We start from the raw sequence: 15,893 nt of genomic DNA on the forward strand, positions 1-15,893 counted from the left end.
TGAAGAGTGAGTTACTTGAGAATTAACCCTCCAGGAACATCTACAAATAGCTGTGCTCTATGTAGTTGACTTGTCTAGATGGTAAAGGGAAGGAGGGGGGAAAGGAGAGAAGATAATGAGGAGACTTGTAGACACAGGGCTAGAAGAGACATCAGAGGCCCCCTTATTTTACAGAGGAGGAAACTGAGTCGGAGAAAGGTTAAATGACTGCCTAAGACCCCACTGGTAGCAAGAATCAGAGGTGGGGCTGAACGCGGATCCTTTGATTGTATTGCATCCTGGAGAAGGAAGACTGGCCTGAGAGTCAGGAGATGTGGGTTCTAGTCATTGGACCTTCCCCTTTTGGGGCCTCCTCGTTCTCGTCTGGAAAGGGGAAGGGGTGACTTGCAGGACTTCTAAGGCCCCTCCCAGTTCTGACATTCTATGGTTCTCTATGAAAAAGAAGAGGAAGAAGATTGGGTGAAAGGGAAGGTAAGAGAGAGAGAGAAAAGAGTGGGAGACCAAAAGAGAGATGAGGGGACGAAAAGGGGGAAAGGAAGAGGGTGAGCACATACACAGGGACAAAAGGCCACTAGGCAGAAAGAAAGGAGCTCGAGCATACCATTCATAGCTGAGCCGGAGGCGAAGCAGATGGATGAGGAAGGCCAGGCGGCCAAGGCAGGCTCAATTTCTAGTGGTGGGGAAGGGGGGAAATCTGTGCCTCGAAGGCTCCCTCTAGCGGGACCTTCTTTCTTCAGCCCCTGTCTGGTCAGAGGCTGCCTGACCAACCAGCCTGCTTGGTCCTTGCCCTATGGAAGACTTTGTAGGAGCTCCCAAAGTGTAAGAAGAGGCCCCTGGTCTCGGGGATCTTACTACCTCACAAGAGGAAATGAAAATGACCGGGCAGGGTATATGGTGAGTCTAGGAGAAAATTTACTGGGTGTGGAGATCTCCTTAAAATCCTACTCTTGCCACTTATATCTTGGGGTGACAAGTCCCTTAACCCTTCTGGGCCTCCGTTTCCTCATATGTAAAATGGAGTAAACTATATGATTCCCGAGGTTCCTTCTGGCTTTATATCTCTGATCCTATGATAACCCCAGGCCTCTTGACCCTTGGGTCTCATATACTGTATTGCTGTTGCCATTTAGTTGTTCTTCTGACTCTTCGTGACCCCATTTGGGGTTTTCTTGACAAAGATACCAGAGTGGTTTGCCATTTCCTTCTCCAGCTCATTTTACAGATCAGGAAACTGAGACAAAGAAGGTGAAATGATTTGCCCAGAGTCATAGGGCTTAGCAAGTATCTGAGGACAAATTTGAACTCAGGAAGATAAATCTTGATAACTCTAGGCCTGACATTCTACCCACCCCCACACCCTCACCCTCACCACCACGCTGCCCATATATACTATATTACCCTTCCCTAAATTCTAGGGCTATCAATCAATAAGCATTTATTAAGTGCTTGCTATGTGCTAGGTTCTGTGTTAAGTGCTGGGGATACAAACAAGGAAATATGACAATCCCCAATGCCATAAATCAAAGGATCAACTGTCCGCCCCACCTCTGATTCTTGCTACCGGTGGGGTCTGAAGCAGTCACTTAACTTTTCTCTGCCTCAGTTTCCTCCTCTGTAAAATAAAGAGGCCTCTGAAGTTTAGAACTTCATTCTAAACCCATAGAAGGACTTCAACTTTCTATACATAGACAGGTCTGCTTGCCTCTACTTCCCAAGAGTACTTCCCATTCCCAGCCATGATTCCAAATGTGTAAGGCGTAAGAACATAGAATTATAGATTGAGACCTTGGGGGGTGGGGTGCATCTTACATATCATAGTACTGAGGACCAAAGTATCTAGTCTAAGACCATACAGACATTAAGTGATGGAGTTGGGATTCGAACCTAGATTCTCTGACACCAAATTCAACGTTCTTTTTTTCTATTACACCACCATGGCTCCCAGAGAGGCTAGTTTATTTATTTATTTATGTTAATGTATTAGCACCTTTTGATATGATGCTTTCCAATAAACGTTCCCCTGTAAATTACACGATCTAAGTCAATTGTTATTAACCAGCCTGTGTTAGTTCCTATTTTAATTTAAGGCTTTCCCCTGTTATCTTAAGAACAGACAGACCCTTTGGTCCAGCTAGCTGTGACATCCTCTTGGCAAGCATTCTCTCTCCCTAGGGCCAGGCTGGAACAGGCCCCGTTAAAGAGGCTGAGCCTGCCCAGTTCTGTTCTTGCCTTGCTGAGTTTCCTTTTCTGTTTTAACCCTGGTGGGGACAGCTTTCTTCCTCCAGTAAGGTGCTCTCCCATCCCCCTCCCCTATGCTACAAAACCTCTTCATCCTGAAAGAGCCTTGCCCTGATTGCACTCCCGTATAGGGAACCCAGCTGCTGTAAAACCCCTATCAGAGTCTGGTACTTACCAGGGGGAGATTTATCTATCCAGTTCCTCTGGGGGAGTGGAATGTCCTTGGAGATTTACTGAGAGAATACACAACCTAAGAAAAGCTGCCCAAGGGGAAAAACCCATTTCTCCCATTAGAAAATGAAAGTGGAAAGCTTGGTGCCATGTCATTTTTTTTAGGATGGTTTTTTCAACTGTTTATTTTAATCCTATTTTTATTGATATATTTAGGTTTTTTTATGTACCCTTCATTTCGAAGTACATACTACCTTTCCCTTCCCTTCCCCAGATAGGAAGCTGTTATAAGCTATTTCTTAAATAAAAAAGAAAGTAGAAAAAAAGAAATTCAGTAAAACTAATGAATATATCCATTGAATCTGACAAGTATGCAATATTCTATACCCACAGTCTTTTTCCTCTGCAAAGAAAGGCAGGAGGTGTATTTTTGCAAATCTACTCCTGTGGGGTAGTTTTTAAAAGATCTTACTTTTTCCCTTCACCTCTTATGCTGGTAGTTCCTGAATGTGCTGTTAAGCATTTGGGGGAGAGAAAAAGGAATTTATTTATTTAAATTGATTGATTTTTATTTTATGTTTTTACTACTTTATCTCTAGCCCCCCAAGAAACCAGGGTGAATTCAGTATTTTAATGTGGTCATGGGGACTAGGGGTGGGGCAGAGGACTGCTGTTTCCTCCTGCACACAGCTCAATTATTTTGTTCCTCTTCTTTCTGTCTCTCACAATCTGACTTCCTTCCCAGGCCCTTATTAAGAGACGAAAACAAGTCCAGAGCTTTCTGCCTAGCCCCACCCTCTCCTGCTGCAATCCCCTATCTGTCTTCTCATCCCTAATCTACCCCTAGACCACTGTAGCCAGATTTTTTTTTTTAATGTGGGGTGGGCTCTAAGGGAGAACAATTCACCAGACAGAATCAGAATGGGAAAATTCACAGAATGTCAGAGCTGGAAAGGACCTTAGAAGTCATTGGCTGAGGGTCTATCTGTGATTCATATCCTACCAGGCAGGTGCTTTGCAGAACAAGCATAACAGATATGATCAATCAATAGACAAATATTTATAGAGGACTGACTTTACACAATAGGAGAGGTGGACTGAAGTAGCCAGTCCAGAAGGCTGCATGGATTTCAGTACAGGCCCTCAGACGGGATTTCAGCCAGGCCTTGAAAACCTGCTAAAATTTTCAGGGCAGAGAGAGGAAGCATTTTAGAGAGAAGGGAAATCCCATGGACAAAGCAAAAAAACATGGAGTTTACACTCTAGCTTGTCCTTTTTCCTGTGGCCGAAGCATCCCTGGTCCTCTAAGACAATCCCAGAAGGTTTCTTTGGGTAAGTCACTCACACTGTATCGTAAATCCTCTGCTTAAACAAATTCCTCGCTTCTCACCTACCCTAAAAATGTAATGTGGTCTCCTGAAAAGGATGTTGGACTTAGCTTGAGAAGGTACCAGGTTCAAATTTCGGCTCAGCCACTTATTCATTGTGTGTCCCTGGGCAAGTCACTGACTTTCTCTGGGCCTCAGTTTTCTCACTTGTAAAATGAAGGAGTTGGACAAGATAACCCCTAAGAAGGGGTGCGCTGGAGCCAGCTCACCTTGATGGAGCCGATTGTTAAATTTTCAGTTGTGAGCATTTATACCACAGAAATCAGCAAATGCCATAGATCAAGGCTTGCTTCTTGTTGTTGTTGTTAATTGTCTTTAAAAAGTGATGAGAAAATGTTGATACTTTAGCTTAAACTTAGAAGTGTGTCACTTTTGTACTTTTTTTTGAGAGCTGATTGTTAAACATTTACCAGTATACCTTTGCTCTAAGGTCTTTTCTAGCTTAAATTTTATGATACTCTCCTTGTTTCCCTTCTCCTTAATCCAGTAATCTATCACATTATCTGTGCAATAATACTGACTTTGGAGATAGTCACTGAAATACAGTTTGTTAGGTCCTCTATTCTAAGGGAATAGTAAAAAAAGTCATCGTTTTGCCAGCTCCCAATAAGTTAATACTCTGAGCTAAGAAGTACCTAGGAAATTGTTCTGATTGTATGTTGGGGACATGAAAGAGTCAGGAGGTTAGAAAGAATCTTATAGGAAGGGGTAGGGAAACTCAGGTTGTTTCGAGGGAAGAGAAACTCTGAGCTAGCCTTTTCAGAGAGACGGATAGTCCAGGCCTTTCCAAACTCTCTAGGAGATGGGTGGTTTCTACCACAAATTAGGAATAAGGCTTTGGGGAAAATATGAAGAGAGATGACCTTATATACTCCATGATCTCTACCAAGATATCAAGTGAAGGTGCTTTCCAAGAAGAATCTTCTGACATACCAACGGAACCTATACTTCAAGTAATTTCTCTAGAAATGAGAACAGTTGGACAGTGCACCATCCCCATTCTCGCTTCCAAGGATCATAGATCTAGAGTTGGACTTTAGGGGCCATCTGGTCAAACAGATGACTAAATGGAGAACCAGGGAGGTAAGCATCACAGACAGTATTTGAACCTAGGTCTCTAACTCCAGTTACGGGCCTTCTTAGTCAGTGTTACCTTACCACCAAGCTGTGCAACATGTAGCCATGGATCTGGGAGAAGCAAATTGGGCCATAGTGGGATCAAATCCATCACCTTGGTGTCTCTCAGAAGGGATGCTGACCCATTAAACTAACTGAACGAGATCACAGATGAGCTTACAAGTCAGAGCTGTAACTAGGGCAAGGTGGCAGGGGCTTTGCCTCCGGGTGCTAAAATTTAGAGGGTTCTGCCAGTACCTAAACTCCAACAGTGGAGAAACTACTGAATTTAGCACCTGATTAGCAAAAATAGTTAAAATAAGAAACTAACAGATGGTGTACATGTTTCTTTTCCCCAATTACTGTATCCCAGGCGGGCTCTGCCCCTTATCCTGTGGTAGAATAGCTTTGCTATGTCTTAGGGTTTCCACTTATTTGGATCAATATCTGGGCACTTTTTGTGCCACCTGCCCTAGTATGTTGTATAAAAATCTCCCCCAGCAGGTTTAGCTCTGCTAAACCTGTGTCCATATATAGAAATTTGGAAGAGACATATAGATTCTCACACATAGATAATACACCTACTCCACAGACTCTAAATATGTAAAAACTTTATTTAAATGTCATGGGATATTTCAACTCACTGGATATGTTTATAATGCATTGTACATAAGCCAAGGGAGACACAAATTTAATTGTGATTCTTTGCTAAATGAAATTTCAGACAATTGGATTTTGAATAACCACAGTTCCTTTGGCATTTCCTAGCTTCACCCAGATATCTGCTTTATTAACAGAGAGCCAACTCAATTCACATGCTATTCCCAGCTTTTTTCCCTCTCAGCTTTGTGTCCCAACCCTCTTTCCCTGGTACGTATGGGTACTCTTCCACTTCTACACATAGGGCAGAGCAGTAGACAAGACCATGGCAAGAGGGCCCAGTGCACATTTCACAAACCAGCTCTCATAGGAACCAGCTCCATTTCCATAGGTTCTCTACAATCCTAGCTGGACAGCTCCAGAGCTATGATAAGCCACAGATAAAACAGCCCACAATTTTTTCCTAGGGCTGGACTGGGATCTCTGACTTCCCTGAGGGGGGAAAAAAAAAAGACTTCCTGTAATAGACATATGCCTACTGCCAGCTTTTGTCAAGAGAGATGTGAGCAAAGCCCGCCAAGCTATAGGAAAGGATTGTGGGCTCATACCCCTGGACCACAGCCCTGGAGCTGTCCAGTGTGGGTGATGGATCTGTATGAGGTCATATTTTGAGGAAGAAAAAAATATGTGTAGAGGAGAAATGCCATACAACTAAATTAATAAATATCTATTGAGTACCTGCTAGATAGGAGACACTGTGTTAAATGCTGGGGTAAGTCCTGAGACAGGGGTCCTGCCCTCAAATAGCTTACAGTTTGGTTGAAGAGGGACAATAAAATATGCATGTACTTGGAACAAAGTACATCAGACAGGATAGGATCAAATGCCAAGATGAGGGATACATATGCTAACTGCTATGGGATTTCAAGGAAGCCTTCATGGAGGAGGAGGAAGATGGCAAATCATCTGGGCAATAGGGCAGAGAGGAGCTAGTGGTGGCCTCGGAGTCAGGAAGAAGTGGATTGAAAGTCCCACTTTCTATCCCCAGAAGCTATCTGAGGGCAAATCACTCCTTTGAGTTTCAGTTTCCTCATCTATAAAATGAATATAATAAGACTTTTTTTGGGTGGTCATGGACACTTTTGGCAGTCTGCCTATAGGCCCCTTCCTAGAATAAGTAAATGCATAAAACCAAAATATCTAGGATTACAAAGGAAACCAATTACAGTCAAATAAAATTACTTTAAAGAAATTCACAGACCCCAGGTTAAAAACCCTGTTCTAGGGGGATAGTGTTAACAGAGTGCTTTGCAAACCTTAAAGCAGTGCATGAAAGTCAATGATCATAAACAGGCAGGAAAGAAAGGGGGAGGCTACTTCAGGCATGAGGAACTGCCCAGAAGAAAGAGGAACAGTGTGGTTTCCTTTCCAATACCTCTCAGAGGTTCCTAAACTCTCTGTTCCTCGGTAGCTTTCGAGTTTGCCTTTGGTTCTGTTTTCCAAATCTGCAACCTCCTCAAGCTTCCTCAATCTGGGCTGAGGTAGATAGAGCCTGAGTGGCAGACAGTTTTTGGCAGACCAGGAGAATCGCTGACTAGGCTTACAGGAAAATCAGGTCTCTGGACATCATAGTGGCCAATTGTGGAATATTCCAGAGATGGATTAGGGGGGCAGGAGAGATGATTGATACAGGGCATCCCTTTGCATTGGAGCTGGACCCAAGGCTCCAGCTGACAGGTGTCATCAGAGAGCCGAGCCCATAACTGTATTTCATTTCAGCAGACAAGGAGGGCCTGGGCTAAAGACACCGAGGCTGTCCAAGCCAAGTCACCAAGAGGTGACTCAGCGAAATTCCTGAGACCTCATAATTCGCATGTTCTTCCTCTGCTTCCTCATGCGCAGCTCCCCCCCACCCCCGCCCCACTCTGCTGTCTGCAAGAGGGCTCCAGAATTATACACTGTAGGCTGGGATAAAGCAGAGTGTTGACTTATATGGTATTTGTCCAAGCTTTGAGGTGATTCAGCAAAATTCCTGGGACCTCAAAACCCCCCAGTGTGACTGCCCTATTCTTCCCCTCCCCCCAATCTTCCCCTCTGCCGTCTGCAGAAGGGCCTGCAAAATTGGGCGTTGCAGGCTGGAGTAAGACAGGGTGTTGACTTATATGGTGTCTGTCCCTTCTTCACAGCTGTAAAAACACACCCTCACTCACTCACTCACTCACTGACTCAGGGCAGGGCCTCCCAGGCAGGGAGCCAGCAGCCTGCAGTGACACATCGAGGGAGGGATGAATCGGAAGAAAAAGATTCCTGGGGCTGGTCTGTGCTCTGTTGCCAGGGCCAAGGGAGGAGGCCGGGAAGAGGAAATCTAAATGAACCAGGTCACTTTGGGCTTTTGGCAAGTGCCTTGCTGCTGTCCCGGCTCCACCCTGCTAGGGAAGAGCCTTTTTCCATCAGTCACCGGCATGGAAGTTGGTCCTGCTGGGCTTCCAATAGGAAGAGAGGCAGGAAGAAGCTGGAGGTGGTAGGGGATTGAGAAGGGAGCTGGATGGGGTAGGGAAGGCCTGCTGCCTCCATGGCAATTGAACAATGAAGATTTATTAAGTACCTACTATGTGCCAGAAGGCAGCTAGAGGGTAAAGTGGATAGAGTTCTGGGCCTGGAGTCAGGAAGACTCATCTTTCTGAGTTAAATCTGGCCTCAGACACTTACTAGCTGTGTGACCCTGGCTAAGTCACTTCACCCTGTTTGCCTCAGTTTCCTCATCTGTAAAATGAGCTAGAGAAGGAAATGGCAAACCACTCCAATATCTGTACCAAGAAAACCCCAAATGGGGGTCACAAAGAGTCAGACTTGATTGGTCAACCACTGAATGACCACAAAATGTGCCGGACACTGTGCTAGGTTCTAGAGATAAAAAAACAAAAATGAAATGGCCTGGCCCTCAAGGATCTTACAATTTATGGAAACATAAAATTATATACAAAATGTATACAGAAAATACATACATACATACATACATATATATATGCATAAAATATATACAGAGGTTATTGGGGGGGACACTAGTATCTCAGGGGACTCAGGTAAGATGGTGTTTGAGCTGAGCTTTGAAGGAAACTAAAGACTCCAAGAGGAAGAAGTGGGAAAGGAGGGCATTCCAGGCAGGGGAAACAGAGATAGCAAAAATATGGAGATAACCGACGGACATGTGCATGGCTCTTAAGAGTTGGATCCAAGCCTGAGTGTCTCTGGGTCTTAATCAGCCCCCATATTTGGACTGCATGACCTTGCTTGATGGAAGGAAATCACCCCCTTCCCAACTAAGAAAGCCAAAGCGTCTCCAGCTGGCTGAGGGCTAGGCCTTGGCAACCCAATCCTAAACAGATCACCTGCTTGGTGGACTTGGGCCAGTTCTTCATTGGCTGTGACAATACCTGGATGCATTTAGCTGCTAGATGTCAGGTAGCCAATCTGACAGTATGTTAGTCTCACCTGTTTCATGTCACAGGCCCAGGCTGAGGGATGGATGGACAGCCCCAGAGCTTGGTTGGGGTCTTTGTGTAGTCATGAGAAACTGAGGAAGTCTCCAAGCATATTGAGTTCTCTATGGTTAACTTATGGGAGGGCATGAAGAGACACACTGTGATGTGAATGGTTTCAGTCTGGAGGGGCTACCTCAATTGATGCGATCATAAATCCGTTTGAGTTTAGTTAGCTCTCTGGAGTCTACTGCTAGACTGTAGTAATAATAATAATAAATAGCTAATATTAATATAACATTTCTACTACTACTACTACCACTACTACTACCACTACTACCACTACTACTACCACCACTACTACCACTACTACTACCACTACTACTACTACTACTACTACTACCACCACCACCACCACTACTACTACTACTACTAGCTAACATTTATATAAGACTTACTATGGGCCAGACACTGTGCTAAACATTTTACAATTATTATCTCATTTGATCTTCACAACAACCATGGGAGGGAGGTGCTATTATTATCTTAGGGATGTGGAAAGTGATGCATATAGTGATTAAGTGACTTGCCCAAGGTCACATAGCTAGTAAGTGGCAGAGGTAAGATTTAAATAAAGGTCATCTGACTCCAAATGCAGTCTCTTTCTATGTTGAAATGAGGGGAAACAGAGTGAAAGGCTTTTATTTCATTCTTTTTTTTTTTTTGCTTTTTTGGTGAGGCAGTCGGGGTTAAGTAACTTGCCCAAGGTCACACAGCTAGTACGTGTCAAAGGCCAGATTTGAACTCAGGTCCTCCTGACTCCAAGGCTGGAGCTCTATCTACTGTGCCACCTAGCTGCTCCCTTTTATTTCATTATTGAAATAATCCAGCACTGAGCGCTGAGATTTGCTTAAGATGCAATTTGACCAGTCAATTCAACAAAGAATCATAGATTCAGACCTGGAAGGCCACGGTAGACCTTAGAGGCTATTTAGCTCACCTCCTTATTTACAGAGCAGGAGAATGAGTCTCAGAGAGTTTAAGTAGCTTCCATCTTTAGAATGGGAGCTCCTTGAGGGCAAGGGTCCCTGTTTTCATCTTTCTTTGTATCCCCAGCAATTAGTACAGCGCACAGAGTAAGTGCTTAATAAAATGGTTGCTGACTGTTGTCTGACTGACTCCTTGCCCCAGGTTGCACAGGTAGTCCAGTCCCAGACACTTACTAGTTCTGGTATACTGGGCAAATCACTTAACCTCTGTCTGCCTCAGTTTCCTTGTCTATAAAATGAGGGTGATAATAATAGCACCTACCTCCCAGGATGTTGTGAGGATAAAATGAGATAATAATTGCAAAGTGCTTAGCACCTGTCTGGCACATAGTAAATGCTATACAAATGTTCGCTAGTAGTAGTAGTAGTAGTAATAGTAGTAGTAGCAGCAGCAGCAGCAGCAGCAACAGCAGCAGCAACACTACTACTACTACTAGAAATCAGTAGTTGATTTTTAACATCTCTTCTAGACATATGTTCTACGCATGCCTTTGGCTTCCAATCTCATTCCTTGCAAATCACCCTATTTCTGTTTTCTCCAATACTGGAATGAATCAAGGTGCTGGTGCAGTGGGAAGAATGCTGAATTTGGTACCAGGAGTTAGCTAGATTTGAATCCTCTAGTACTTATTATTATTATTAATGATATGTTTTTATTAATTATTAATTAAAATAAATACAATTTATTATTAATTATAATTATATCTACGTACACACATTTGTGTGTACATGTATGTATGTATACATATATTTTATATATGTATCTCATATGCATATAATTCAATTAGATTCAACAAAGTTGCATCCATCTCTGAGCCTTGTTTCTTCAAGCATAAAATGAGGGGGCTGGACTAGGTCACTTCTAAGGTCTCCTTATAGCTTTAAATCTAGGCTCCTCTGCATCTCTGGATCTGGCAGCCTTCCCCTCATCTTGTTAAAGTGACCCCTGGCCTTTGCTCCCTCCTTGATGAGGATCTCCTCTCAGAGCTCTGTGGGCTAAATCCAAAGAGGGTGAGAGAGGGCTTCATGATCCTTCCCAGGAATCAGCATCACTGAAGGCCTGTGGAAACACTCCCTTCTTCTGGCCAGTCCTTTATGAGTCAGCCTCCTTCCTTAGCCTAGGAGTGAATCTCAAACCTGGGAGTGAAGAGCTGGGTGTGGGAGCCCACTGCCCACCACAGTGATCCCTGATGCCGGGGAGGCTGAGGCCAGCAGATGTCCGAGCTCAGGAGCTGTGAGCTGCAGTGGGCTAGGCCAATCAGCCATTCACACTAAATTCAGCATTAATATGGTAAGCTCCCATTAACGGGGTTACCTGAGGTTTGATGAACCAGCTCTGGTAGGGAAACACAGCAGGTCAAAACTCCCTTGCAGATCGGAAAGGAATCTGGCCCACAAGGCACCGATGCTCATACAGGCCTGGGTGAGACAGGAAGAACCAGTCTTTAAAAAACAAAGAAACGGGGCAGCTAGGCGACACAGTGGATAGAGCACCGGCCCTGGAGTCAGGAAGACCTGGGTTCAAATCTGGCCTCAGACACTTACTAGCTGTGTGACCCTGGGCAAGTCATTTAACCCCAATTGCCTCACCCAAATAAATAAAAAATGAAAAACAGAGAAATAAATAATCTGTGGGTGAGGAGTGACCTGTCAGTTCCCTACCTGTGGGTACCTCCCATTAGGAAGAAAAAAAATTAGCCATATAAATCCCTCTAGTTTCTCTGGTTAAGGGTTTAGAGAAGAAGGGAAGAAGCCAAGAATGCTGGTGCCAAGAGGGGCTTAGGATTATCTGTAGATTTCAAATGTCCAGGCCCTCCAATCAGTAAAGTAAAAAATTGTACAAGGGATAGCTAGGTGGTGCAGTGGATAGAGCTCCAGCCTTGGAGTCAGGAGGACCTGAGTTCAAATTTGACCTCAGACCCATAATGCTTACTAGCTGTGTGGCCCTGGGCATGTCATTTAACCCCAACTGCCTCCAAAAAAAAAAAAAAGTCTGCAAAGGAAGGGACAAGGTTAGCATCCTCTGGGCTGCAAGGCCTGGCCTGAAAGCAGCCCAGTTCTTAATTGAGAAAACCCTTTTCATCATGACAGGAGTTTGTAGTGTGATAGACACACACCTTTGCAACAAGTTAGGATTTTTCTTGAAACCAGGAATGTAATGAGAGGGCACTGGACTAGGAGTTAGGAAGACCTGGGTTCAAATCCTGCCTCAGCATTTACTAGCTTTATGGCCCTGGATGAGTCACTCTATCTCTGCCTCAGTTTCTTCATCTGTAAAATGGTATAATAATCAGGGTTCTTGTGAGGCTAAAATTAGATAATATTGGTGAAGCACTTAAGTTCGTTTTTTTTTTAAAACAGCACCTTAAGATTTACAAAGCACATTGCTACCTAGCTGCCCCTCCCACCCCCCCTTTACAGACTGGAGTTGAGGATTGCTGGATAAATTTGCCCAGAACTCTCTCTAATCTGTGCCTTTGCCTGAGGCAGGGGCTGAGGTCAAGGATGGGCAATGCTTTGGCAGCTTTCCCTATGACATGGGTGGCTAGGACATAATGATCAGCTCAGAGGGACAGGTATTATTATGCTCTCATTACCACATTTAGCGCCTCATGACCTTTTCCAGTCAGGCATCCCGCCTTAGGAACTCAGCTACCGGGGAAAGCATGCTTCATTTGGAGTCAGAGGGCCTGGGTTCAAATCCTGATTACTATCTAGGTGCGTGGGGTACTGGCAAATGTTTAATAACTGGCTCTCTGGGATGTTAACACAACTCCCTTTTACATTTAATCTTAACATTTTCTCCATCACTTTCTTAAGTCTAAACAATCCACAAAATAATCAGTCTAACCCTGATCTGTAGTCTTTGCTGATTTCCGACTGACTTCATGAAGTTGCTTTAGGCATTCTGGGCTTCACTTTCTCACCAGTAAAATGAGGTGATTTCATTACAAGGCCTGTTCTACCATCTTCCCTTTCTGGCTATACCTAGGGGAGAGTTTCTGCTAGGAGCACTCCCCCTACAGGCCAATGCCTGAAATCATGGAAGAATTACAGCTCTAAGTCTGTAAAGGAGCTCCCTCATTTACAAATGAGGAAACTGAGGCCCAGGAAGAATAAGGGATTTGTGCAAGGTTACACAGGTGTACTAGAGGAGGGATATGAACCCAAGTCCTCTGATTTCAGAATCAGCGCTCTTTCTTTTGTATCATAATGCATCCCGCGTCTCCAATGCCTTACTTTCTTTTCCAGCTGGGAAGTCACCCTTTCAATCCATTCCAACAAACATTTATTAAGCTCCTACTGTATGTAATTCAATATGGGGATACAAAGATGAAGACAAAACTGTCCCTGCCCTCAGTGAGCTTACATTCCATTGGGAGGATATAATATATATATATATATATATATATATATATATATATATATATATATATATATATACACATACACACACACACAAGGATGTAAATATAAAACATATCCAAAGCAATTTCTCATTTCAAAATTTTATTTGTATTGTGAATTTACCAAACACTTAATAAAATGGGAATTTCCATATACACAAGAGAACAAAGAAAAGAAAATTGTACATGAAACTGAAGGTCTCAGAATGGCTTGTTTTTCTTTTTATATACAACAAAATTCAGCCTGTAGCTTTCAAAGCTATCCTGCTTGTGTGTGCTCTTTGCAGTTCAGTGGCATAGTGGGTAGAATGCTAGATTAGGAATTAGAAAGACCCCGAGTCCAAATCTGTGCTTAGCATAGTGCCTGGCACATGGTAATTGCTCGTTGACTTTATTAGCTATGTGACCCTGGGCAAATCACTTATCCCTCTCTCAGATTTAACTTCCCCATTTGTAAAATGAGGATAATAATAGCACTTACCTTACAGAATTTTCATGGAAGAACAACCAGATATGTAGTGGTAAATGTTTAACAACCAGCTCTCCAGAACAGAAAATGTCGGTACTACACACCTTTAAATTTAATCTGTGTCATTAATATTTTCTCCCATCATTTTCTTAATCTAGACAATCAAACAAAATAGTAAATCAACCTTGGTTTATAGGGTTTGCCACTTTCTGAGGTGCAAAACACTCATGATGAAAATGTCACAAGCCAGTTCAACCTAGCTCTAGCGTATACCTGTAACCAAGATAATAAATGTATATTGTTTTTGTTTATTCATATCTGACTCTTCATGACCCCTTTGGGGGTTTTTCTTGGCAAAGATACTGGAGTGGTTTGCCATTTCCTTCTCCAGCTCATTTTACAGATGAGGAAACTGAGGCAAACAAGGTGAAATGACTTGCCCAGGGTCACACAGCTAGGAAGTGTCTGAGGCTGGATTTGAACTCTGGTCATCCTGATTCCAGGGCTCCATCCACCATGCCACCTAGCTGTCCCAATGCTTTGCAAACATCAACTCATGATGCAAACACTAGCTAATATCATTGTTTCTGGCCTTCATTCTGTTCTCTTCTCTGCAATATAAGTAACTTCAAGAGAGAAAAAGTGGTAATGGTTAAGGGGCTAGAGAAGGACTCAAGAGAGTCCTCCTGTAAGGGGATGGGGCACCTGAGTTGTGTTTTGAAGTTAGCTTATTTCCATATTTATTAGTTGTTCAGTTGTTTCAGTCATGTTTGACTCTCCGTGACCCCATTTAGGATTTTCTTGGCAAAGACACTGGAGTGGTTTGCCATTTCCTTCTCCAGCTCATTTTACAGGTGAGGAAACTGAGGCAAACAGGGTTAAGTGACTTGCCCGGGTCACACAACTTGTAAGTGTCTGAGGCTGGATTTGAACTTAGGGAAGATGAGTCTTCCTGACTCCAGGCCCACCACTCTATCCACTGTACCACCTAGTTGCCCCAGTAGGGGCACAGTAGTTGCTTAATAAATGCTTGTGACTTGATTGACTAATTGATTGGGATTCTATACAGCATACCTATCCCAGCAGCCAGGAGGGAAAGAGAACAAGACTGGGGTATGGGGAGACCTAGATATTCTCCACATCAATAGGCCAAAATTACTGACTTTCCCAATGGTTTCTTTGGGCAAGGTTGGACATCGTATTGGAAGGAAGGAAGGAAATTTTTATTAAGTGCTTACTATTATTTCATTTGGTCTTCACAACGACCCTGGGAGGCAGGTGCTTTATCCCCATTTTATTGTTGAAAAAAATTGAAGCAGACAAGTTTAGCAGCTTACCAGTGTCATACATCTAGTAATTGTCTGAGGCCACATTTGAACTCAGGTCTTTCTGAATCTGGGCCTGGAGCTCTAACCAGTGCACCAGAGTATCTAGAGACAGGCCTGGTCCTCTTAGAAGTACAAACAAGGCAGATTTTCACTTAGGTTATTAGATAACTGACAGCTGACAAAGGCATCTATCTACTCCACCTGCAATTCCACAAACATCATCTGTGAGTCCAGAAACATTACTGAATGTTACTGCACCTTTGGGAACTAGTTTAGATTAATATCATTCATTAAAGAACTCACCATTGGTTTCCAAGTTAACTACCACTATCAACCACTTATACTCTGCTGCACGGGAGACTATTTTTCCCCAGAATGCTCAGGAGAATGATATCCAGAAACACCATGTCAGTATACTACCGCCAACAATCCAAATGATTGTTGATCAGCTAATGGATGTATTGACTGAATGATTAACTCATTCATATGCTTGACAAATGTATACTGATAATAGCTAACTCTGTATAAGTAATGTGCTTTGCAAACCAAAGCTCGATGTAAATGCTAGCTATAGCAATATTAATGTATATAATATAATAATGTTAGCAGTGGTATTTATTTATTTATCTGATTGTACATGTATAACCT

The 15,893-nt window shown here is 43.2% G+C and overlaps 1 long non-coding RNA gene across 4 annotated transcripts in view; it reads left to right on the plus strand.

Annotated features, from left to right (window-relative positions):
- Window positions 1–223: 223 nt before the first annotated feature.
- The window catches only part of LOC110223183 (uncharacterized), a 54,448-nt gene continuing 38,778 nt past the window's right edge, over window positions 224–15,893 (plus strand). For all 4 annotated transcript variants that reach the window (XR_002328608.2, XR_013486047.1, XR_013486046.1 and 1 more), the window contains exon 1: window positions 224–471. This is a non-coding gene — a long non-coding RNA (uncharacterized LOC110223183). The remainder of the gene's footprint in view (window positions 472–15,893) is intronic.

This window comes from Phascolarctos cinereus, unplaced genomic scaffold (assembly GCF_003287225.1).
Source record: "Phascolarctos cinereus isolate Bilbo 61053 unplaced genomic scaffold, phaCin_HiC Scaffold_4;HRSCAF=312, whole genome shotgun sequence".
Lineage (NCBI taxonomy): Eukaryota > Metazoa > Chordata > Mammalia > Diprotodontia > Phascolarctidae > Phascolarctos > Phascolarctos cinereus.